Consider the following 27,518-nt stretch of genomic DNA (forward strand, 5'->3'; position numbering starts at 1 on the left):
GTAATGAGCCCAAGTATAACCCACTGTGACATTACCCACTGGTTTGTGGCATACCTTTTTGAACAGCCTGTGGGTAACAGTTATTTTAAGCTAACCCAGAGAGCTTAAACCTAACCAAGTGGTTTTCTTGCCTAAACATAACCAAGTAGTTTGAATGCCTAAATCTAACCAATCCTGCCATAACCCAACCAATCACCAATCTGCAAGTCTATGACAAAGGTCTGGTAAGCCTGTTGCTGGTCCGCTGCAACAGTCATGTTGTTTTAGGAACGGTGATATACATGTCTTTCTGGGTGTTCCTGACAATCAACCTATTCAGTCATTTTTGAAGCCTTAAGTCAAAAGGTACCATATTTTGGTTGAGAGGAGGGGGCTGGGGAGAATATCCTGACTGAGATTCCAAAGACAAATCATGGTAGCGATTGGTGAATCACAAGATAGATATAACCAACAGCATACCCTGCTTTATCATCTATTTTACTCTAAATGGGACCAAAATTCACATCATGTTGTGTTGAAGATCACTTTAAACTAGCGAAAATCATAAACTCATTAGGAAACTGTTTGTTGAGGTAATAAATCAAATGAGAAGTAGACTCATTTTCTCATAAGCTTATACAATCAGTCTTTGTTTTTGAAACCAGTGGAGTCGCCCCCCTGCTGGCCACCAGAAAGCAGGCTGAAGGTACTTTTGCATTGGTTTCACTTCTCAGCGCCAGAAGCTCTGTTCTTATTTTACACAGTCAGTGAATGGTTCCTCAAAAGACTACAGGATTAAAAAATGATAACTGTTTATTCTCTCCTCAAGCCTTCAAGGCAATAATTTACATTCCATCAGCCTTATTTGCACAGATGTTAGCTCTCCAAATACCTTGTGTAAAATGATATGTACATTATTTAACATTCAGAGCTGACAGAAATTCAAACATGACTTCTTTTTTCTCATTACCATACATTACATTAATGAAGTATATAATAGCACTGACTGTTTTGCATATAATGGGTATTTCATTGTCTGCATGTTCTTAATTGGGCTAATGACTGTTTCACTAAAGCAGATGAATAGGTCAACACTCCACTTTGACTTTAAAACTGTGCACAGCAATTTCAAACAGCCGCCTAGCTAACTGTGAAATATATTCAGCCTGTAGATTATCATTTTAATTAATCTTGCTTACTTGGTCGTGTAATTTAAACATTTGCTGGGTTTGTGGGATGGAGAGAAGAGGGGGGAGACAGAGGGTGGTGGGATGCGGGCTGTGACAGGGAGAAAAAGGAGGGAAGCTGTGTGTCAGTGGGTCTGTGTGTGTGTGCAGGTGGGCAACTGTGTATGCAAATTAGTATCACCTTCACAGAAATAATGCTTTTCTCTGCCTTATTAAGCCTGAAGATGCCAAAGAATTTAGACTGGAGCTTTAAGGAGTAAATGGGTTTACTGAGGATGTAACAGATGCAGAGAGCTGGTGCTGCTCCCCTGCCATTAAAAAATACCAAAGCCTATTGATTTCTTTTAAACCCAACCTGGAACCTGGAACAAAGCAGAGACATCTAAGATTCCACCCTCATTATAATGTCAGAGGAAAAATTGCCACCATGTATTATGGTCAATTAAAGTCAGATCTGCTGCACACCCAAGAGTGAGGTTCAAAATAGTGAATTATAGACGTGATTCATCCTGGGTACTGAAATATTAGGTTGAGGGAGAAGTTGTATGATCCTTTTACCACCACTGCAACTTTTGTTAGGCACTAAAGTTACTTAATTTACCTGTTTTTGTTCCAATTTCAAAAATCAGGGTGGATCAGTGCTGAGCATCACTAACTGCTCAAACACAAGTATTGGGACTGTATAATACACATTCACAGCATTTATTTGACTTTCAACAAGTGCAGTTTCTAATAATTCAATTCAGGTAAGAACCCAAAAATATTAATCATCACTTTGTTAGTGCTGTGATGTAATCTGAAGTACTTTACATGATTATTTACATGACAATTTTAAACAACTTAATACTTTACATGTTTGGACAACTATAGTTACTGTCACTTTGCAGAGAATTATTTTAAATACAAAACATATTTGTATGTGCACTGTTATAGACTAAACTACCCAAACTTGTTTTGTTTAGGGTTAATTGTTTCATTGATAATAGTACAACAATTAAAAAGGGCCATTTTAAATGATGTTTAAAATAAATATTTTCATATTGTGGTGTTTCTACTTAAGATAAGGATCTTAATACCTCCTCCACTGCACTTATTTTAGACAGCCAGGGAGACCTTTTTGTTCTCCCTCTCTACATCTGCACAGTTCTTTTAGAAATAACAGCATCATGACCCTGTTTCACATTGTAACAAAGCTTTTCATCCCTAAGTTTAGCTCGAGGTGGATTTAGCTGAAAAATGACAATTATCACATTGGGCTATTATGTTATTATTTGGTCCACGCACTTACAGCTATTTTGTTTTTCATGGGCATTAAAAGAAAAAAAACACAGGTTGTTCAAGGAGACAATGAACACACACACACATACACACACCAAATCAATACCCATGCATATTCATTTGCGTTTTATAATGGGCTGTTTTAGCTACACATTTAGGCTTGCAGTGTGATTTATGAGTCTCTTCTTGCACTGCTGTTGCTATCACTCGCCTAAATACTTAGCCTAAAACCTGAGTTTACCACCAGCCAGATACTGATAATAATATTGTATGAACAAAACCTAAACATGATTGATTAACCAATGTCAGGCAAGTGGGAGAAATGCAAAGAGAGGATCACACACAAATGACATAACATAATTTCAATCATATGTGTTGGTTTTATTGCCACTTCTGATATGTCATTTTAATCACAGGAGAGTGCCGCCTTCTCTTACATATTTATTTGTCCTTTTGCAAAAAACCTTACCTTTACTGCATTCAACACTCATTCGTCTGTCAGGTATTCAGCTGGTTAACACACGAGTCTGTGATCCAGATTTTTACATAACGTCCCAGTAATTTCCCTGACAGTTCTGACATGTTTTGAAACAGCTTTACATATTTGTCTCAATTCTATAAATAGAGAATGTGCCACGTGCCTGGCCTATGGTGACAGTTAATGATTAAAGTATTCTCAGCATAGTAATGCCAGTATCATGAATGAATGTAATGTTAAAGGGGCTCTATGTAGAGTTTTAGTTGAGAACATTAAAAAATGCACCAAAATTGTCAACAGAATGTGAATCATTTGCAGTTTTGACATTATGGTGTCTATGCATTTTGTTCCAGAGATTTCTACCGAAGTTAGCATGCTAACCAGCTAGCCCTGGCCTATCCCGGTCCGAAGCTACTGTGCTAGTGGTGTAAACATATGGTCCCTGAACTCCCAGTTCAAACTACTAGCTGCATGGCTAACTGGGCTAACTAGCTAAAGGAAGCTACAGCTACCAGCAGTTAGCAGTTACTCTGGTGATGCTCCCCCCTATTTGTTTTGAGAATTAATTTGACAAGTAGCCAGTTCTTACATACTGCACCTTTAAAGTGCGGGCCAATAAGAAAAGGTTTCACAAGACATTTCAGGATACTGTGTACACCATGACGTTGCAAATATCATGTTTGTCTCCTCAATATTGTTCCCCCTTACACGGCTGCCAGGTGAGACGCCACTGTTCAAGACCATTTTAGCCGAAAACCAGTTTTTTGCCAACAGAAGCAGGTAAGCTAGAGCATGATCTTTTCCTAAACCTAACCAAATGGCTTTTGTGCTCAAACCTAACCAGACATTAAGGAGAGCTGAAAACTGAGCATAGAGAAATATGTACTTGCAGCATAAAGAAATGTGAAGTTTCTACACACTCATGGGCCCTCATTTATCAATCTTGCGTGAAAACGGGTGCAGATCTGAGCGCAGAAATGGTCTTACGACAGGACACACGTGTGATTTATGAAACATTCGTATCTGACCAATCCCAGCGTACGAATGATCGGGTCTTGATAAATGCGGCGGCTTAATTCGATCGTCATTAACATGTTACGCCCTTAAATATTCCTGGTTCGGAGGCCTCGCCCACTGAGGTCAACCGTGGAGAGAAGAAACACTGGCAAGAAGAGAAACTTTTCCGAGATGGAGAGACAAATGGGCATTGGGTCATCTGGCTGCGCCGGCACATCAGAAGGCACTCCATTCACTAATGCAATGTTGTGCAAAACTGAAAAGGCCAAAATAATATCGCACACTTTCTCTGGGGTATACAGCAGCGTTCCCCCTGCTGGTCCGAGACAGAGCCACCTGCCCTTCAGCAACCCGAAGCAGCGCTCCACTGTGACCCGTGTGCGTGTGTGCGCACTATTGAATCTGCGTTCCTGCTCTGTAGCAGGTTTGCCAGCGGGGTTATTAGGTATTCCGTTAGAGGATAACCGTTGTCACCTAGAAGAACCATACCAAAATGTTTATCATCTGATACCTTGTTTACTTTCATGCAATTTATCTAGGGTAGCTACTTACCAGGGAGATGACTTTGGCTCTGCAGTGCGCCCTCCTGCAGCCGTGCCCCAACACAGCTGTTTTGAAATATAAAAGAATTGTGTGTCCCCCCCGGCCACCTGGCCACCACGTTTAAAAGTGATAGCTTGGCATCACAAATCACCTGTAAATTTATCGAGTGGTAGTTTTTGCGATTGATGAATTCGTAATCATTCATGGATGGTGCCTACAGACGCACATGAGTGCAATCAATTGCTCCAACCACATTCGGAAACCCAGCAATCTCATAAAATTGCCTTTTTGTATTATTATTTAAAATTTTAATGTGCAATAATTAGTTGTCATGTTAGGCTTTTTAGCCTATCATATTGTTTTATTTTACAAAAAAGTGGTATCAGTAAAAACGTGGGCTTTTTTTTTTATTAATTTTTTTTTTATTTTGTTTTATTCGTTTTAAGAATCCGTTTTGATCTGTTCTAAATATGTGACTTCTTATGCTTCATGACAGCTGAGGTTTGTTTAATAATTATTTTCAGACTCAGCCAGATTTTGCTGTGCTGCACCGCAAATCCACAGACTCAGATTTGCGTACACAAACTCAGACCTGACGTGAGATCTGATCGTAGCTTCCGCTCACGTCCAAATTGATAAATGCCGAAGTTTGCATGGAAATGGTCGTACGCACGGTTTTCTGCCGTACGTTCGTTTGATAAATGAGGGCCATGGTGTGCAGAATTGTACATTGCCAACAAGGTCCTCCTTCAATTATCAGCTTATGCCAGGTGAATTTTATGTATATTTAACATCCCTTCATTTTGTTCGATATTTGGTGGATGCTATACTATGCTTGTTGCCATGCAGGTCTTATCAACTCATGCTCACTGTATCCCCGTATGTGCCCACTGCTGCTGACTGATAATAAATACACCCCAGCTGGAAGTCACTTGTGGGGTACAGACCGTGACTCCTCACACCTTAGAGCCAACCTCCGCTGGGACCTCAGTTAAATTATGACATGCGAAAGTCCATTTATTTTATATGGTTTTATTGCATTTCCTTTTTCAGAGCACAGGTCGGTTGGTCACACAAACACTCCCTGTCCTTGTTATTCACTTCCAGCCGTGTGTCATCCCTCTTGCTGCTTGTGTTCTTTCAACATGCCGTTATACAAACGAGAAAAGGCAACGATCAATACTTGCTGAACGAGGTGTTCATTCCACCCTCTCTCATGAATGCATCGCGTGGATGTCCAAGGGCAGCTAGTGTCAGTGACTTTGTGGGCTGTTTCCACAATTTCAGCCATCAGCTATTCCTCTGGGGCCGCGGTGTTGCTGAACCTGAGAGTACCTTTTGATTTGATCACGGCTACATGTTGGTTCAAATGTCAAAGCCCTAACATTCTGCGAGCAAATACACTAGTAGAGATGCACCTATTAAGCTAGGTTCAGTTTTCTGTTAAAAAAACGCTTGGGGATCTAGGTTAAAATCGACTAAATTTGGTTGAAAAAAAGAGTTTTGTGGCACCTGTACTATATCAGTGCTTCACAAATTCACAACATGAAAGAAGGGCAATTGCATGATTTTTCAGTGGCTTTCCAACACGTTCTCTCATCTCATCAAATACGACATAGCAACAATACCTTATATACAACATCAAGTTACACTGACAAACAGTTCACGTAGTATTATACATACATATTGACTTATGGCTTGGCATGTTATTAACATTGCCAAGCAGTCATGGTTTGGTCAGGGGTTAGACAACAAAACTACTTGGTCAAGTTTAGCCTCAAAAACTATTTGGTTAGGTTTAGGCAACAAAACTACTTGGTTAGGTTTAAGCTCCAAAACTACTTGGTTAATTTTATGCAACAAAACTACTTGGATAGGTTTAGGCTCCAAAAACTACTCGGCTAGGTTTAGGAAACAAAACTACTTGGTCAGGTTTAGACACCAAACATACTTAGTTGGGGTTACTCTTAGTACTCTTAGTCACGTTACATAGGTTACATAAGTGACGTAACTCATGTGATGTAACTCAGGTGACGTAACGTACTTCACGTCACGCATGTAGTGTACATCACATCAGTTATGACATATCCGTAGGTTGACTTATTTACGCTTCATAAATTGAAAGAAAATCACTCCTGACTCTTGGTCACAAATGGGACTCAAACCCCAGTGTCCAGAGGGAAACGTCCTCTGAATTACTTATTTCAAGTCATTGTATTACAATCCTTGTAAGTTTTATTAAGTCATACATCTATTGAGGACAGGTTTGATTAAAAAAAAAGGGCAGTAACCTTTTATTACTTTATCATTCAAAGTAATTATTCCACTAATACCATCTCCAGTCCTTAAATCATTTTTTCTTTGTTTAATCTTGTCATTGATAACTTTATGCCACAGAGTAGAGAAAATGAATGGTTCAGTTGACAGCTTATTCTTTTTGGACACCGGTTCTAATGATGATTACTTAAAAAATTGTGTTCCACCATCCAGCCAGGATTTTTAATATTCACTTGTATTAATAACGCTGTATATATAGCATGTACTTTTTGTTAAACAATAATGGGTTGCTGACTTGGACTGCTGCATACCCCTATTGAAAAAAAGAAAGAGACATTTTATCTCATGGGTGTACCCCGGCTGAATAGAGATTGAATTAAAATGAAATTTAGTGTGCAATCCATTATGGTGAAGCCTTGTGAGCCAGACAGTCTTGCAAGTAGAGAGGCGCGTCTGATAGGAGGCTTGGGATACGGCCATGCTGGGTCAGTCCGCTTAAAGGCAGGGCAGAATCTCCTCTGCGTTTTTCCATTTTCACAATTTCCCCGTTCAATCTGCTTTTGACAGACATTAGATTAACCTCAATAATTTGAAGTCATACAGATATGTTTCGGATACACAGCAGTGCCAGCCTTATTCTGCATACTGTTGTATTATTACAACCACTGCAGCCTATTGTATTCCCAACACAATCTTTTTAAACGAACATTAGCTCTGAATTGCAGATTAAGTATTGCAGACACGCTGTTAAGATTACGCTAGTCCTCAGAGTAAGGATTGTTCAAAATAAAACAGGTTCAAGGTGTACTGTTTCTCCTCCACAAAACAATTCTGTTACAGCACGGCACATTTCTCAGTTTTATGCAATATTATTTATATTAAAGATTTCAATACAGGAAAACTATTGAGACCATACTTCTGTCTCAGATGTTGTTGACAAAATAAAGAAAATATGCAACACAAAATGAATCATTCCTACCTGCAAGCTTGGAATCAATCTCCGAAGTTGTATTTCTACATTTCTACTAACATATAAAATCACAACGATCAAATACAACACAAAGCACAAGCAGTGTTTTGTCTCTGTGAAGATTTTTTTTCAGTGGGACAAGGATTTTCTGGTCTACAGGATTTTAAGATTAGACCATGAAGACCAGAAACATTGTCAACAAATCTTTGTCCTTGCAAGCTTGAGACGATGTGCAGGATTATTTCACCTTTTTGATCATATGACGTCTGAAAAGGAACCAAGATTAAGTGCTAATGTCAAACAACAGTCTATAAGTCAATGTCAGAACTCAACAGTGCCTTTAACTGCTTAATGTATCTGTCATGACTGACAGCAGGTCTTACACTTTATGCCACCAAATGAGTTTTATTGCCTTCTGTTGTGCCAGTAAGTATGATGATAAGTAATCATGGGCAGCACAAAAACTAAGTAGTCTTGTTCAGTCCTGTTGTCACATTGATGATCGGCTTTGTGCCTTTGCTACACATTAACTCTCCTGCCACTTCCTCCTGCCTGGCTGAAACCTCTCTGCTCCCGCCGTTCCCCTTCACCTGACCTCCCCCGCCCACCTTCACACCTGTTCCCACTTCCTCATTAGCCTTGCACTACATACTCCGACCCGTTCCCATTCTCTTTCTGATCACCTAATGTGCTTGCTACTTAATGTTCCAGCCTTTTTTCTCAGCCAGTCTGATCCCTGGACCTCTGGCCCTTTGTCTGATGCCTAACCAGATAATTTCGGCGTCTCTTTCAAGTCTGCCTAGTATTGATCTTCGCCTGTTTCTGACAACAAGTGAAGCTGAAGTTTTAACTCACCTGCCTCGTCTCTGAGTCATCCTTTTGAGCCCGAACGGATTTCGCAGTTGGTAGACGGAGTAGGTCAAAAGCAAAAGAAAAGGTTCGATATCTAGTGGTGGAAGCGCTTAGATGTTAAAGCAGCAGTACAGAAGCATAGAAATGCTCAGTTACAAGTGAAAGTCATGCATCTATCTTTTTAACAGAGCTAGTTTAGACAGACAGCTCAAGCTCTCAACTCGAGGAGGGGTTCCGGATGTTTTGCTCATCACTCCTCAGTATCTGTATGTTAACATTTCTGCAGGGAGTGCTGAGGTTGGAGCCTAGATGCCAAACAAGTGGTGGACTCAGGATGTTTGAGGGGCAGGCTCGGAAAAAAATACCAGCGCGCCAGCACGCAGAAAGTCACGACATATTCATAGTGAAGAGAGGGCACATCATGTTTTCTGCGCTGGAAGGGCATCCTAGAGGGCACTTTATCACGTTTTCTCCGCTGGAAGGGCACCCTAGAGGGCACTTTGTCATGTCTTATCTTCCATAGGCGCATAAGAAGGCACTACTGCAGCTGTTTTTCAAACATGGGGGCACCAGGCGATTGCCAATGCGCCAAAATCTAACCCTTTTTGCATATAATAAACATTTTAAACTCACTTGAAATGCTATTAATAGGGACAGCATGCAGATAGAAGAATAGAAGAATTACATAAAATAGCCCCTCACTTTTGTAGATCCATATAAATCCCAATTAACTGTGCACAGTTTGAAATGCAGACTACAAAAGAGTGAAAATGTTGAAATCAGAAGACAAAAGACACGGTCATTTGTCAAACTTTGCTGTGTGATTAGCCTCGCTGTCATTCATCACAAGAGAACTAATAGTTTGGGAACACGATGCTGACAGGATAATACCTCTCAAACAGATGCTGGATGCCAGGCAAGACATTCTGTGGCAATTACAATATTCTCATTTGTGATTTTGATCTGCATTTGGCAAGAAATTTAGGGTGATGAGATGCATATGAAACGTATTACATGGCCTCAGAAACTCTCCCCCCCTAGACATGAAAACTGAGCATGCAGAGACTCCCTCTCTCTGACACACACAGAAGCTTAAATGCACGCTCGCAGCCAACACACAACACCGCACTCGCCACTCTATATCTCACACTTTCACAAACACAACTGTGTCTCTTGCGCTTCCTCTCTTTCTCAAATCATATTCATGACTATGAGAACAATCGCAAGAGCACTTTCATCACTACGTGTCCTTTTCAAATGCAAACCCACTTTCCTCCATTCAAGGCATGTTTATGATGAGATAAGTCAGAGCACACCAGAACGGGAAAAAAAAAAAAAACCTTCCCCCATCTGTGCTCATTTTAGGCTAAATATGAATTGGCCAGTGAGTCCACCAGTGGAAGCGTTTTTAGTGTCTGCTGGGCCGGGCTATTTGATTTGGACATGAGCTCTTGGCAGCTCGGAGTTTATACAGTAAATGAGAGTTTTGGCTGCAGCGGCCAGCAAACGAAAATTGGATGAGTTTCCTTCTTCTCCCTCGTTCGCTCCCTCTTGGCACCCTGGCTAATGTTGTGTTTAGTTTTCAGCGCAGGTTTCATCTTGTTTTGGGGACATGTTGACTCTTGCGAGGTGGTGAGAAAGCAGAGAATACAGGCAAATGAGAAGCCAAAGACATCATTAAATTCATTCTGTGCATTTCTTTCTAAGGAAGCTACAGCAATTAGCATCGCGACGTCTGAAAATAGCTGGCACAGAATTACCCTATGGAATTTCAGTTTTATATTGGTTATACTAGGCAGGAACACAAAATAACGTTTTGTGCAGGGTGTTTGTGTGATATATAGCTTGTTTGGTATAAAGTTCACAATGAAGCACTTTAGGAGTCAATACGTCGAAAAATTAAGGAGCCTATAACTTTGGTGTGAAAAGTATCTTACAGAGGTATACTAGTCAAGATTGTTTGTCCAATTAGTAAGGGAGTGTGTGTTTGAGGAAAAAACAAGTGCGTTTTTCCTCCTTCTTCAGTTGAATGTTTGACTTTAATGTGTAGAAAAGTATGTAGATTAGAAGATGTGGGCTTATGAGCATGATTTTTTTTAAAATTTGAATTTGATTTAATAGGGACGATGTAGTTGAACATAGTTCCAAAACAGAGAATGCAACTGATGTGACATCACAAATAGTTTGTAAGCCGATCCTGGTCCAATATTCACACAAGTGTGATGTGTAAAAGGGTTAGTGGTGGTGGTGACAAAGGTGGTACGCCCCTTACTTCTGGCCCATCTATCACTTCTGTCCACTGGCAGACGGATAGACAGACAAACAATGTGAAAACAATAGCAGTTGCACCAGTGTGGACAGAAATGATTTAAACTGGGTTACAGTCATCTGCAGCTTAGAGATAATGTGGACGAGGTTTGTAAAGTTGGGGTCCAATGGCCCCTTTTCCTACTTTTCCTCCCTCCCTAGTTCCGCCCCCCTCACTCAGACCACCACGCCTTGTTCAAACTCAGCCTTCATTTTTATCTCAACCTGTGAAGTTGTGTGACCATAAGTTGGAGGTGTGTGACATTATCATGCTGGCAAAAATCGGTCCACAGACAGACATTTTGCCATGAAGACACACACACACAGACATATAGTTTTTTATATATTTTATATGATAGGGTTAAATAGAGATAATGCCTCCAGCTCACAACTCTTCTTCTTCCTACCCGTCTCTCTGCAATCTTAAAGGTATGCCGGGAAGCTAATCCAGTGCAGCCTTTTAATTTACAGATAGTAATGTCACTGTGCCTCATTAACCTTCTATCAGCTTTTTAACAGCCCAAACACCCATCAGATGTTCCTCTGGGCCCACAGTAGTTCACTGACTTTGGACTCTACTTTTATCCCTTACAGCAGGGCGACAGTTTGGGCCACTCTGATTAGAAACTGTGCTCGTGGAAAGGTTTATTCACTGTGGAGACATATCATAGCGGGGAATCATTTGAATTTTTCTCACACTGGAAGATTTGTCTTCAAAAAAACATTTCTGCGTTCTCAAAGAAAAAGCAGCCACAGCCCTTTCCAACTGTCCGGTTTAGACGTTATGATTACTGTAGTGCAACATAAAATAGCAACAAACACAGCGTCAGCAGAAATGTCGGCACTGGTCAGCTTCTCCTGTTGATGAAAAAAGAAATGATGGCGCCTTGGCCTGCACCAGTCAGTTATTAGTGGAGACACACAGGCATTGGTTATAGCTTTCAGCTGTTTTTTATTCTCAAACTTTCTAAAGGCTGCCATGTAGTGCAGTTTAAGAAAAAGCATGCAGGGTTTCTCCAATTAGCAATACTAAAGCTATAAGACAATCCGGTATAAAAGTTTTCAGGATCAGTCACTTTCTAATGATCGGCTCATATCTGCTTTAAGTCTTTGAGGTTTTTTTCTTTTGCCTTTGATCATTTGTATAAATATGGCATTGGGGTGCAATCACAGCTGATTCACACACTGGCTTATATGATTAATGCTGGTGTTAATTTAAGTCATTAAATTTTGCTTTCCTTTCTTTGATCGTGCTAACCTTTACGGCACAAGGCTTGCCCCGAGGAGAGAAACTTATCAAAAACTTGTTCCAGACGTCCCCGGTTTAGCCCTTCCAATTTCTTTATGTTCACAAGCTCTGAACCCACGGGGGGAAATTATCTTTGCAACTCAAATATTAAAGCCTCATTCATCATTTGGGAATCAGTTATCGAGGATTGAGTCACAAACATGGGAAATGTCCTTACCTAAACATCAAAGTATTTATTATTAATTTACTATCTGTTAGATTTCATAACTTAGATCACAGCTAAATGACATTAAAATGGCAACTGTTGTGGTATAAATGAAAACAATTTTGTGATATGATTTCATACAAAATGAAAGGAGAATTGGTAAGGCAATATTCAAAAGTGCCTATTAAGGTATTTTTCAGTGGCAAGGCAGAATGAGACTAATCCTACCTAAGAACAACAGGGTTCCAGCGCCTGTGGTGCTTGAAACCTTTGAAGAAAATGTACCTCGGCATGCTCATGGCAGTTGACCCTGTATGCTTGAAATGCTCCACTCAGCAGTTCAGAAAACACCTTGTACCAATAATTACAGACTAATGGGATGACTCGGACCTGATTGGAACAGCATGCTCAGTCGCTCAAAGTGAACCAACACACACCGCCTGCAATGTTACCACCAGATATATTGTATCCTCTGTCATCACATCAGGTTTTGTGCCTTACTACTCTTAAAACATTTTCACACTCACAATGGCTTTCAGTCAGTATATATGGAGCAGAATCATATGCATCCTCTTGTATGCTTCACGCATTCTTTTTCACTGTCAAAACCAAGTGCTACCCATAATGCAACCCCAGTGTTGACAGTTGGGTCGAAAATGTTAGATGTGTTGCGTTAGTATCAGCTATCATAGCTGAAAGGGAAACAACAATGTCCTCACACTAATGCATTGTAAGCACACATGTCTGTACTTAAAGTATATATTTGTAACTGTATTGTATTTTGATTCTTCTTTTTGCTTTGCTTTGCTTTTCTCTTCTTCTTTGTAGCTCTAACTTTTAAAAAGCTTCCCATGGACAGGTGTCGTAAATTAGCATCCTGCTTTATACACTAAGTGCAGTGCATCTTGGTCTTGTTTGTGGTTTTAGGTTTCAGCTCCACTGTGACTGTTAAACAAAACTAAACTATTGTGGCCAAGAAACATTGGCCTCATGCAGAGATGAGGAGCGAGCTCCAAAGGGTCTGTTAGCTCACCTCTTTCTGTGAGGGTTTACGCTACATGATTTTCAATTTTCAGTTTTGGAGATCACTGACAAACCCAAGATTGGAGGCCAGTCGGTGCTCCCTGTGTGTGAATTTTCAAATATGTGCTGTTGTTTCACAGACAACCCTACAAATATCTAGCAAACATAGTTTGGAGAGCAGAAAGTCTTCTCAGGGATTCCTCCGAGTGAGATGTCTTGGAACGTGCAGCAACTGTTTTGAGGAAATAGTTTTTTTAATGATCTTTTCCTCAACCTAACCCACCCAGTGCATGAACCTAACCAAGTAGTTTCGGTGCCTTTATTTTGAAAATGTATCAGATGTAGTGACACATTGATCAGTGGGTTTATTAAATGGTTTGGCGTGATACAGGGTTAACAACAATCTGACAGCTTTGAAAATCAAATTTGTGAGCAACCTACCTTGACACCCCCAGAATTTTTTCATCTTTAAACTTGTAGTCTTCAACCCAGCTGACGGTGACTCATGGGACATCACTTGAGGCAATTAATCAACCACACAAGGCTTTATACAACCTTTTTCCACACGTGTAATAGTATTCTTCTAAACCTCTGAGCAGACTTGTGAAATTGGATTTCTACTTTAAGACATTAGGATTGGTTTTAGCTGCCAAAGACTAAGAGGAAACACACATCATTACAAGGGATTTTCCTCACATTATATAACTATGTAATATTCACTTAATTACAGGCCCTGCTTTACTGCAATTTTGCAAATACCTCCAAACATTTCCTTAAGGATCTGATAATATATGGATGAATTTAATGTTTAGGTCTGGAGTTGATTTTTCCTGAAAGTCTCTTTATGGTCCCTTCTGTGTTTTTAACATTCTCACACTAAATCAGATAAACGTCTAAACGTCAGCTTTGTTGTTGTTTGTTGACTTTATTTAGGTTCCGCCCAACTCCTCCTAGCAACACAACTGAGTATTAAAAGCTAAAAGTGGAGCCATAAACATATGGCCCTGGTTTCCAAGTGCTACACAACCAACATTTTAAAACTTTTTTTTCCTCGAAAAAGGCCACTTCACAGCACTAAATCTAATCCAGCTAACATGTGGCCAGGAATGTGTTTTGGGGCCAAGCTATGTGTAATGACGCACATGTGTGAAAGGGCAAATCTAACCATGGGGAGCTAAATGGGCCAGCTTTAGGTGGCTTGACCTTTGAACCAAACCATAGGCTGGTGTGAGGGAGCCACCTCTAATGAAGGGCTACAGAGTGGAAACTGCTGTACCTCCTGTCATTTACAGAAATCACTCTTAAAATGAAAAACTGTCCAAGAAGAAAATTCTTTTTAAGCTTTTATGAACACTGACACTTGGCAGCTGACCAGTCTTCTTCTGTTGGCTATTAAGCAACTTCGCTGAGGCAGCTGGGGTAGAAGCTCACTAAAGGTGGAAGAGTAGCGGTTCTGGTGATGGATGGATGGATGGATGGATGGATGAGCTGGGAGCATGGAAAAGCAGCTATCGATATGGCTGGTGACTTGACATTTTGTGTAACTGTGAGCCATTGGATGAAGGGTGAATAAAGAGATGAACAGATGAATAGACTAATGCATCCAAGACAGGGGCTGAAACGTTGCACAAATAAGCTATTGATTTTATTAAGTCTGTCTCAGAAGAAAAATGCAGCTCTATTTCAGAGTGCGACACAATCCACTCATATCTGAATTGCTAAAAATCTGTTTTCTTGTAATGTTCCTTGCTGAGAAAAGATAAATGAGACGTGGTTTAGTAATGATGGCAGTGTTGGACTGTGATTAAAAACAGCAAAAAGATGTATTGTCCTTATCTACACACTTACACATACAGGTGTAGCATTAAGGATATTGTATATGTATATTGGATTCTGATGTTCATTTAGAGCTGATGTTAAACTTTTTTCTCTGTTAGAATCAACTCAGAATTAATGTATTTAACACTTTTGTTCTTTTAACAATAGAGTTCAACAAAAACAATTCGCCTTTCTGGATAATGCATGGACAGAAGATGCCCTATCCACTGCCCTCCACTCAGTGTTCACACTTGGACTTCCTCACAAGCAGACCACAGACAGTTCAGGTTTGGCAGTCACACCAATCAACACCAGCGCCCCCAGGGCTTTAAGCTCAGGACATCATTGGTGAACATCTACCAGGCATCAGTAATATCAGTGAAGTGAGATGTCTGCACAGGGCCGACCCCGGCAATTTGATTCCCCAGGCTGTGAGACACCTCAATTCATCAACACTCCATTTTATAAAATAGAGGAGATGACAATAGTTTTGTTTTTTTCTGTGAAAGTGGCATAAACCCAGCTTCGCTTTTTAAACTCCATTGTATGTATTTACCTTGTAACCATGTAAAAATCAGCAGTTTAGGTCATTATGACAATAACATTTAGCCCAAACCACCGCTGTAGTTTGGCTCTAGACTCTTAGTCGTGTTTTACCAAAGGCAAAAATAAAAAATAAAAATGTTCAGGAGACAAATGTTGTGGGAAATAGAGAGAAATAGAAACAAAGAAAATGTTGCTGAACAGTTCACAGCAGGGTATAAAGTAACTCATAAACTTAATAAAAGCTTAAGAAATGACAAAAGTGATCAACTCTTGACTGCTATGGATGTAGTGTTTAAACTCAGATTGATTGGAAGACACTGGTTTTTATAACTAAGCACTCTGGAATGACCCAGAATTTACAGCCTAATCCATCATCTCACCTTCCTTTGTGCTTTATGATCCTGCAACGACAGGAAAGAGGCTCGGACTCTGGCACTTCTGGGTGCCAGCACGCCAACAGTGAAGGTGTGTTGACGTTAATAACATATGCAGTTATTAATCAAGCCAACCAGTTCAGATAGTCACACTCTTGCTCTACCAAATGGTTGCTAGAATGTGAAGTTAATATAACTTGTCATTTTGTGCAATTAACATTCTATAACCTTTTGCTGAAAAATTTTGTGGGGAGTAACAAATATCAGGTGGTGTTTTTTTTTTCTCAAAATGCCACACTTCCAATTGAAAAGTAAAGTTCTGCCATCTGCTCCCTACTGGAACAGTTGCCTCTGGCTCTGTGAGCCCTGCTGAACTCTGTGGACTCCCATACACTGGTGTAATTACTAGTGGGAGTAAAAGTCTGAGCTTGTCACATAGAAATTTTACTTTAATTTAACAGGTTTATAAAAGTAGCTGTACAAGTTTGACTATGAACTAGATGATACAAATCAGCATACCCCTCTTCTAAGTTATTCAGTAAATCTTCATTCATTACTAATAGTAAAGACAGATATGTGGATTAAAGCATTACACATGTCTTTGTTAAGGGCAATTATTGCTGCCAATGCACAGCTTGTCTCCATCCCTGCTCTCCCTGAGGCCACATTACCTATTCCACAGGCGCCTTTAGTGCCATTTACCATAAATACACCATATGTCCTCGAACTTTCCCTCCTTTCCCTGTCACCTGACTGCCCCACCCATCTCACCTGTTCTCATTACTCTCATCAGCCCTGCATCAGCCCGTTTTTGTTCACTCATTGTCAGTTGTGTCCAAGTTGCTGTGTTGGTTTTGCTCTGTGCTGTTTTGTTTAAGCTTGCCTGCTTGCCTGCCAGTTACACAGTTACACTGTATGTAACCTTTGACATATGCATAAACCACTAGAATAAACCACTAGAATCATCCTGCTGCCTAAACTGTCTGCATTTAGGTCCTTCCCCTATTGGCGCTCATCCTCTCAATCCAAACACTATATTTTCTTATCACTCAGCCATAAATGTCTAAAATTTCCAGCCATCAAGTTCCATTTTTTGGTTTTGTTTTGTTTTTTGTATTACAGCAAGAGTCAAGTGTTCATATGTACTGTACATTGAAACAGATGTTGATTGCTGCGATTAATCCTCTTGCTCATACTTTTTGAAAATTATTAACATATCCTTTAAACTACAACAAACTGCTAAACAGCGAGGAAAGATAGATTCAGTCACTAATACCTGTATTTCCACAACCTTTGTGTCTCTCCACTGTAATTTATGCTCTTATTATCATTACAAAATCTGTTGAGAAATGCTTGATTGACAAACTCTCAAAATAAAATAAAAACACAATACTTGGTAGACACGGTGATATGGTGATGCTCAAAGTGTCACTGTCATGATGTGCGTGAAAAAAACCCTACTGTTCAAACTAATGACTGTAGGTTTGTATTTGTGTCTGTTCTTTCACTTGAAACAAAATGAACAACAGGGATATTTCCTTTTCCCAGAATTCCTAACAAAATTGGCAGGACACTGAGAAGAGTGGTGAAGAGATGAAGACAGAGATCTGGACTGAGAGACAGAGGTAGAGAGGAAAAGTGAGGCTGGCATGAAAGAGACATGAAGAGTGTGAGAAGGATTTGGTTTGTGGCAGAGAGTATGAGTAATATCAGGTTAAAGAGAATTGCTGAGAGCACTTGTGAGAGTTTAACACAGTGGGTGAGATCTACTCATCAATACCAAAATATGATCCCGCTCTTCTCTTTCCTTCCTCTCTCTGTCTTCTCGGGACAAACTGATACTGAAAAAAACCATCCAACGCATTCAACTTTAAAGGATAATTCACATAATGTCCGACTGAGATTTTATAGCTTGAGGCTTTACCATCGGGACTATTGATTGTGAACAACAATTTCAGGCTTTGTGTATCTCTAGTTGACAGGAAGTGAGAACCCACATTGATGCATCAAACCTCTAAATAATCCATAGCCTGAACTTGAAATTATGGTGCTGCAAAAATGGTTATTAATAAGAAACTGACACAAGAATCCCTCCCAATAAAACAATACTTGTGGTCCATGTGCAACCGCTTTAATTCAGGTTCGGACAGAAACTGCAACGAAACAAATGTTGAGAAAATCTTTTTAAGAATGTCTAAAAAAAAAAAGAATGAATGCCAATTTTTTTTTTAATTTTCAAAGCGCATCTTTGAACATTTAAATCAAGCCCACTGCTTTCCCTGGTAAATTTAAAATCCCTTCGTGTTGGTGCTCTACAAAAGATTCTTCACCAGGCACAGCTTCTCGATGGGACAAATGTGCACACTGTCTTCAATGTGGTTTTTACCACTTAATGCATTCAGTCACTCGCCCTACCAGGAAAGCTGATCAAGATCAAAGGGGTCAACTGTTGCAATCCCATAAATCTGGTCTACATGATGATGTGCCCCTGTGGAAATCCATATGTGAGTAAATCATGACTGCTTAAAAAACAGGACATGTTTGCAAACAGAATCTGCATCTCTATTTATCATATTTTCTTTATGAATCTAGTAGCAGGAGAAGTCTTTTGAAGTCTTTGAACTGCATCAGTTTCCTGTTCATCTTGCCAGACATTTGTGTACATATACTGTACATCTGTATAAAAATGTGTGATCTCGTCATGGGAGCTACACCCACCAATGTTATCAGATTAGGTTGACCAAAATTCAATGTCAGGACAATGGCAGTGTCAAGTTGACAAAGAAAACTGACCACATCTGACACTGACATTTGATTGTATATTGACACTTTGTGTTGGCCGTCTCATTCGTGCCACGCCAGCCAACCCAAAGTGTCAACATTTGATGACCTGGGAATGAGACTCAATAATCAACTATCAACTATGTCTCCTTCAGCTTTAAGTTTTGGTCTGACGTAACCAAAATTGTACATCCTCCAGATGAATAATGCCAACCTCATTTTGACCTTGAATATCAACAATAGCTGTAAAATATAGTGACCAAAAGCCAACATCTGCTAAACTTCACAATATCAATGTCAACTATGTGAAATTCTAAGACCGTTAGATATTGATATATGGTTGGGTTGAGCAAACCAAAAGTTGTGCTTTTTAAGGAAGTTGCAAAGTTTTCACTCTGATGGAAATGTTTTATTCTGATCTTATTGAGCTCTTATTTTCTGGTTTGGTAGTCTGGGTCAACAAAACAAGAACAAACTGTTTTGCAGCAGCGATGTAAGATTATTGGTGTCACCCTTAATGACCTTCAGCATCTGTATGAAGTAAAGGCCATCTCTAAGGCAAAGACTATTGTTTTGGACCCTTTACATACTTTACACGTTGAGCTCCAGATGCTTCCATCAGGAAGGAAGTTTAGTCTCCCTAAGAGCAGCACGAACAGATACAGATAATCTTTTATTCCATCGGCTATTGACTTTTTAAACAAACTATAACCTCCATGATCTCCGGTGATAGTGTAAGTGGTGTGAATCTTGTCTTGTGTTTGTGTTTGACTACTGCCTGTGAAACAAATTGCCCCACGGGAACATTAACAGTTAACAACATTTAAGTTTTACTCTACTACTCTGCTCGGCTCTATTTTGTAATGATTGCTTTCGATGTAACACTCCTTCACGAGGGTTGACAAATGTCACCTGGTCAATTCAAATATCACATAAGAGGTTTGTACCTTTGTTAAAAGCGTAATCTCTCGAACAATTAAAACAATTTCTGATGCTGCGTGTGAACCTACATACGCTGTAATCCAAATGTGTGAAGTGTTGATTGAAGTTTAAATAAATCGCTTGTCCACATTCACGTCCTTTGATTCAGTTTTGATTCGCCCTGTCTTAGTTTCCATATTATATAAACACCTATGACTGATCTGTTACTTTTAGACTCAGTGTAGGCAGTGAGCAATAGATACTCTTTCTCCTCTTTCCTCTTACCTATGACAAAACACTAAAGTGCTCAAATAGTCAGTCCACCTCCAGATCTCCCTCCTCCTCAGAAGGGGCAGTTCACGTTTTCCTGACTATCTGCTCCTCCATCATGCTGGCATCCTCTCTGTCCGCGTGCGTCAGCTTCTCACGTGCTAATCTTCGCTCCCTCACCCTGCTTCACTCTTCCTCTCTTCTGCCACATAAACTACCCACCAGCCTGTCTGTCTGTCTGTCTTATTGGTTACCTTCTTTGTACCTCTCTCTCATGGAATCTCTCATATTTCATTCTGCCTCACAATCTCTCACTGGAGCCGAAGCCGGGTCTTTCCCATTAACAAGAGGCAATTTTTCAGCATAAAACGTGAGAGGTCCATCCCATGAGACCTTGTCAAACGACCGTCTGTCTGAAAAAACTAACTAAAGTCACAAAAGGAGGCACATGTTACGTCATTCCTTCAATCGATTAATGTCAATTTTAAAGAATTAATAATCAATCATCGTTAAGGTAGATCCCTTCAAAAAATACAAGTGCTGTAATGCAAATGGCATACTGAACGGCTTCAGAACGGGCGCTCAGTGGGGGTCATTAAAAGGTAGAGTAAGTAATTCCGGAGAAAGATAGTTGATAAAGAATGTGAGGTCTGCTATAGAAAGAAAATATTTTGCCAAGTTGGCAAGGAAGTATCTCCATTGTTATCTACGTCTCATTACTACATGGTGTAGCTCTGCTTCTGTCCGATGAAGCAGAGAAAGAGGCAGAGGTCGGAGTGCAAGTGATTCCCCTGCTGCTGACTGACTGGAATAGTGTTGTACAGTTTGGTCTAGGCCCCCTTGTTTGTTTCCTATTTACAGAGCCGGAGCTGTGTACGAACACTGGATTTGTTTTGTCAGCCACGTACAGAGCGGACAGCTAGCGGACCGTGAGGAGATCTACGCCGAATTTGACGAAAAGTGCATTGGATTAGAACCGCTGACTACACCTTCAAGACGATCCAGGAAACATGAGATGCCTGCCGCATGCATGAGAGGCTCCACATCATAGAGCCACACAAGATATGGCATATGTAAGATAAACACTTCCATATCTGCTCTGCAAATCCCTTGACCTGTGTGTCTTGGAGAACTGAACAAGTCTTTATTTTGACAATGGCACCGTAGATGTGCATTAATTCAACAGAATGCCACTAAGTATCTGTCTTTGATGTAGACGGAGACCAAACAGCCAAACAAATCTTGCATAAAGCAGTCAGCATTTGTAACCAGAGCAGATGGTCACACTTAGCCAGGCAGCAGCACGCTTGAACAGCAACCCACACTGCTTACGTCTCATTGTTATCTGTTTCACAGACAAAAACAAGAGCCTCGCCCTGCACCTTAGCTTGTTGAAGGAGACCAGTCACACATTCACAAGGAAAAAGTGCACTGCTGAATCCAGTTTGCAGGCTAGATGGCTAATTAACCTCTTAGCTGCAGCACATTTAACAACGTAAAAACAAAAGAAGTGTGACTTCAGTTGGGTTAGATGCTGGTGTGGTCCTTTCTCTTTGATATCAATAAAAACACGCTGTCTGTCCATGGCCTGTAGGCTACAGAGCAGGTTTGTTTACTTCGTCTCTCACTCCCCGGCACTCCAGTAGCCTGTCAGCTGTCGTCAATCAAGCGCAGACACTGACATGTCCCTCCTGTCAGCTGAGATGGACAGGAGCAGTTCCTGATTTTCCCCCAAAATCTTTATTTTCTTACTTTTAATGATAAAAATGATTGATAATATTATTTTTGGACATTTAGTATAATGTTGCTAACTATTGTGTTAAATGTGTGGAGAACATTGCCACATTAGCAGCTCCATGAGGCTGTAATGTCCATTGGAAAGAAAACTGGACAACAAATTGGCAGATAAACCAACAGCCCAGTCACCAGGATAGTTAATGTGTCTGTAAGCCAAAGATACGTCAAAGGTTGACTCTAGTCCACATCAGGAGGTGGAGGGGATGGCGGTGACGTTATTACAAGGCAACAAGGCTGCCAGACAGCTGACCTTAGTTCAAGTCACACTGTTTGATATATTTACGGACACGTCTGGATATTTCCATCTATTATTGTGGCGTCAAAACCAGCTATTTTTCACAGGAAGTCAGACCATCTCCATCTGTGATCGCAGCAACTACAACAGATATTTTAAGCCAAGCCACAATGTTTTGCTTATCTTAATCAGGTGAGCTTTGAGCATAAACCCAACCAGAGTATGAGCACAATGTTGTGACAAGAAAAGTCACAAAGAGAAATAGAAACCTAAACAAACGAAAAAGTCATGAGGATTACTGTGTGTATCGCTCTGTTTTGTAGATGTTGAGAGATCTAACTGGATATGTGAAAAAAACACTGGCCTGCGTGGTGATGCTGGAAGAAAGGTCTGTGGGTTCACCAAATTCTTTGGGATTCATCCTCCGGGAACCAGAAAACCAAATTTCGTGGCAACGAGTCCCAAAGTTGTTGGGCTATTCCATTTTAGACTCAAGTGGGTCCCCGAACCAATATCGTTGATCCTAAATCCCATTACTGCAGTGCTTATTTGATAAAACTCTTCAAGGTAGGGGAGGCCATTATGGAGACAGAATAGAGAGATAGATTTTTGAGTTTCATTCCCTTGTCGTCAGATACCAATGCTTTGGGTTGGTATTCGGAACGAAATTCTAACCCTTTTAATGGGAACTATAATTTTCTTCCGAACAGTGAAAACAAATCTTTTATGAACCTGGCACATCAGGAAGTAACCATGTGAATTATAACAGGCACATGACAACCCTTTATATTATTAAGGCTGGAGAATTTGTTGAATGTGTTTCCAACTCTGCAAAGTTATCTACGGAAAAATCACCGGCACAAATACATGACTGGGAGTTAAAACAAGCTCCAAACTCATATTCACTCTCCAGTGAATGTAAATTTTATGGGGAGTGAGAGTAAACTTTTATTCTGTGCTCGGCAGCCAAATAAGCTACAACAATCTACCCAGACAGTTGGTGCTCAGCAGGAGTCAGAAGACAAGACAAGAGAAGAAGGAGAGCCAAGCTGAGCTGAACCATCCAAAAGTTTGGATGTACTTTTAACATTCATAACCATCCACATCAAAATATAGGGCCATAAAGACAGTCAGAAAATATGGTCTGAGGTAGTTCTAACAATGTTTTAATTTTGTTGCATTTCCTCAATAGTCTTGGTTCAGGCGTTTTCTGCCTTTCCACTGATTAATTGGATCTGGGAGGGAATTTTAATTTGCCTTTCTTCTTTCTGGGTCACAGCCGAGGTAAAACTTTAAGGAGGATTTCAAAAAGCCACGTTTCTCCTCTCAGTCACACTTTTCAAAATAAATAAACTCCAAATCATGAGTCAGTGAGGAAAAAATACATACTTTGTGTCAGCCCTTGGCCTATTTTTTTTAGCTTTCTCCTGGTGTGAAGAGACTCAGGAGAGAGGACAGAAGAGTTAATTCAGACACGAAAAAAAAATCTGCCTGCACGCCTATATGAAAGACAAAATGAGACAACTGTTTACGCAGGTTAAAGCAGCATTTAGATGAATATTTAATGTAAAGAGACAGAGAACAAAATGCGCACCGTATTTTACCTGCCTTTCAAGGAATTTGCTGTTTTGTAGGCTTCTTAGTGTCGGGGAAGATAAATTATGTGTAACTCAAGCATATTCAAATAAATTTTTCATCGTGACAGGATCAGCTTTATTTTTGTCAAATGATGAAAGTGTTCTCTGAAAAGGATCCGGGAAAGGAGAAGAAGAAGAAGTGAACACTTTGCTCAGACAGACTGACAGTTTTGCTGCCTCTGCAGCAGATGTGATTTGCAGGAACTCGAAGGCAGAGGTAAACTGATTCCTGTTGGAAGACACTTTCCAAAAGAATATAGGTTTGAGTGATATGCACATGCAGACATCGAGGTCAATGCAAATCATACTTCAATTCAGAGATTAGGAATAAGCATAATGGATATGTGTTTGTATTTGTTTGGAAGCCTCCTGAAGGTTTTCATTCTGAGACATATTGTATCTAACATTGTTGGATTACAGCAGGAAATGTGTCTGTAACAAGCTCATCTCAAGCTGTCCCTTTCCTCAAAACTACTCTGAGTTATGAGCACTTCATGGCAGAAATATCTACCGGTTTATTTGTACTAAATGATGGGGTTGTAATGTGTAGCCCCGGGAAATGGGAGCTTATTAGACACCAATGAAAACATTTTGTTTCCAGAGTAAATATAGGCGGACTGTTTGATCTGTTATCCTGACAGCAGAGAGCACGGGAAGACAAATAATCAAGATTGCACCATCGCAACGTGACTCAAGTTTTAAATCCATGCAGACGTGAGCGTTAGCCCGGGCTTGGTTTGTACAGGATGTACAAACCGGTCTGCTGAACAGGTACATAGTGTATTTGTAAGGAAGAAGGAGAAGGTCGAGAGGGAATCTGAGCGAGAAGATGAAAGGGAGGAAAGAAACGAGGGGAGAGTGTGTACCCCCTTGTGGTCCATGTTGAGTTTCTTTATTTACATTTCAGACAGATCAGTGTCAGTGTAACCGAGCATCCTGCGTTCTGGGTTTGAGGAGGTATGGCGGTATGCAGGTCTCAACAGGTTTTAACTTTCATCAGGGAAGTATAGCCACTCATTTAATAATACAGTTTACAGTGACGGAGCCAAACTGATCTCCAAGCCAACTCTTTGTGCTTCCTGTGTGTGCTCCGACTCTCGTCATTTCATTTCCTTCAGGTGCCCATTCCCCCATCTGTGCTTCCTCAAGCCCCGTTTCCAGAGCGCCATGTCCTCCTCCTCCTCCTCCTCCTCTTTTTCATCTTCCTGTAGCCTATATATTCCTCTGCTCCTCTTTCAATGTTTGTCAGTTCATTCTCCGCATTTATACCTTCCCCTCTCCATCCTCGTTAAACATCTTCATTCTGCTGCCGCTCCTCCTCCTCCTTCTGCTCTTGTTCTTCCAGCATCCCCTCCTCCTCCTCACTCACTCACAGAGGTGTAATAGTACAATATGTATCCACTCTATAATTTCACGAAGCAGTGATGTGAGAATGAGCATCCCACAGATGATGTGCTCTTCCATTTTTGGGGGGGTGGAAATGTATATGGAAAAGGGAGGTTGGTATGAAAAATTGCACATACACTGACAGCGAGGACACCTTCTACCACTGTCGCCAACAAAAAGACACCAATAGTTCTTCAGAAGTCCAAACCGTGAAGCTTTTTAGCAGCAGACGAAACAAAAGTTTGCTTTCCGCCAGTGTGCTAATAGTACTACTTTAGAGAATCAGGCTTATGACCAGAAAATTGCTGGTTCTGGTCCAAAACGAGCAGGCTAAACGAGCAGCAGCCTCATTACCACTCACTTTAGCTCAATGTGCAGCTTCCTACTGTGAATTTTGAACAGTGAGATTCTGCTGACACACTTACTGTACATGCTCAAGGGGTTGGGAAGCAACATGTTATCTTGAATGAAACCTCAGTACACATGCTGTTGCTAGCCGCCAAATCTCAAAGACTCAAAGCGTTGTAACTCGACTTGGAGCCTCTAGAAAAGATATGAGGAAGTTTGGAAAGTTTCGACCAACAGTGCTCATTTAGATTTCAGATAATGACGGTACAGGTACAGAAGTAATGCATCTGTAAGTTCCAAGACAGAGGGAAAAATTGTGGAGGGTTTTGGATGGCTGATGGCCATTTTACCAGTCTGACTTTCATGCATAAAGACTGAAGCTAGCATCTAGTCGCAAACCTTCATCTTTTTAAATAACCACCATTTTTCCACTATCTGCATGCGCTGTTTTCAAAACCCCCATCGCTAGCAACAACCTCAAGGCTGGCAACCTAAATTGCAAGTTACCCTAACACCAACCTATTAGCTCAAGGCACATGCACTAACAAGCTAGCGGCTGTTACCTCTTCATTTGCAGGGATTTAGCCATTTTCTAAGCCAGGGCTCACCTCCCCATATGCAAACCAGGTTTCCCCTGACACTATTTTGCAGGGGCACTGTCGCTGCATCCTGGGTTAAACGCCGCCCAAGACATGCAATAGGCTACTATACCAGAATGAGAACTGGGGGCCTCCATTGCTGACACAGTGCAATGGAGATAGGTCTGGCTATGCAAGACTAACATGCTTGTAATGCAAGACTCGGCAGTGATGCTATATGCCTGGGCAACTAATTTAATGTGGTTACAGTGAGTTATCATGCCTTGTTGCTGATAAGTCAAGCCCATATAGAAAATGATGAGCTGTGCCATTTATAACATACTGTATTACAGCAGGCCCTCTCCTGCACTGGGTAATCGAAGGCGGTGGGTGGAGTTGGAGTTCGGCAGCTTCACCCAGGGGATCCACACAACCACAACAACATAAAGCTCCATACAGAAGGCACTCTTTCTATTAATTATACAGTAAAACTTCACGCTAAATCACTAACACCGGCGTCTTCAGTTTCACTGGAACTTGCCTTTTTATGAAAAACATGGCTGGTTACCTGTTGGTCTACATCTGTCTTGTACTGAAGCAGATGTAAGGGAGGTTTCAGAGAGCCATCAGTGTGGGAAATGCAGATGCACACTCTCTTAGATCCTGCTCTCCCTCTCGCACACTCACAACAACTTGCTTCTATCATTTTAGAGGTCATTGCATTGACTCACATTCATTTCCTTTGAAGTCACATCATCACACTGCCTTCTTCCTCCTCATTCTTCTGCTCTCCTCCTCCTCCTCCTCCTCTCATTGCTGTAATTTCTTCTCCTCTAACCCCTCCCCTCCCCCGTCCTCTCCCTCCGCTCTGCGGTCAGGGAAACTGAAGAAAACCATTGCAGTTGGAAACCGCTGCCAAATAAAAAAACCAAACTTGTTACTCTTAGAGTTTAAGCCCCTGCCAAATAAAAGCCCCTGCTCACAGGCCTGTAGGCAGTAAAATGTGGTAACAGAAACCCAGGCTTGTAAATCACGTCTTGATTGAAGGCTTGCTAAGAATGGGATGTGACGCACGCACATGCATGCACTTAAACACAGACGCTTCACGTCCGTTCCATTTCTTCTCAGTCCGTCCTTATTCTTTAATCTTTACGCTCGAGATTTTCTCTCTTTCTCCCGATGTCTACCACTCTGCTCCCATAGTTACCCCCCTCTGATTTATCCCCAATAATGCATCTCCGTATTCTTCTTAAAGCTAGATCACACTGGTTTACCAGACTGACTGTAATTTTGTTTTGTATTTGTCGACTTAAACACTTCCTAGAGAGAGTTGACTCTAATGAGCTTGTTGTCGAGATGTTAGGCCAGGCCTTATCTATCTAAAGTCCAAGTCATCTGTCAACAAGATCTGATAATGTGTGCACTTGTTAGGAGGAATACATTCCATATAGCCTCCAAAAGC

Source organism: Pagrus pagrus (genome assembly GCF_965226575.1).
Source record: "Pagrus pagrus genome assembly, chromosome: 19".
Taxonomy (NCBI): Eukaryota; Metazoa; Chordata; class Actinopteri; order Spariformes; family Sparidae; genus Pagrus; species Pagrus pagrus.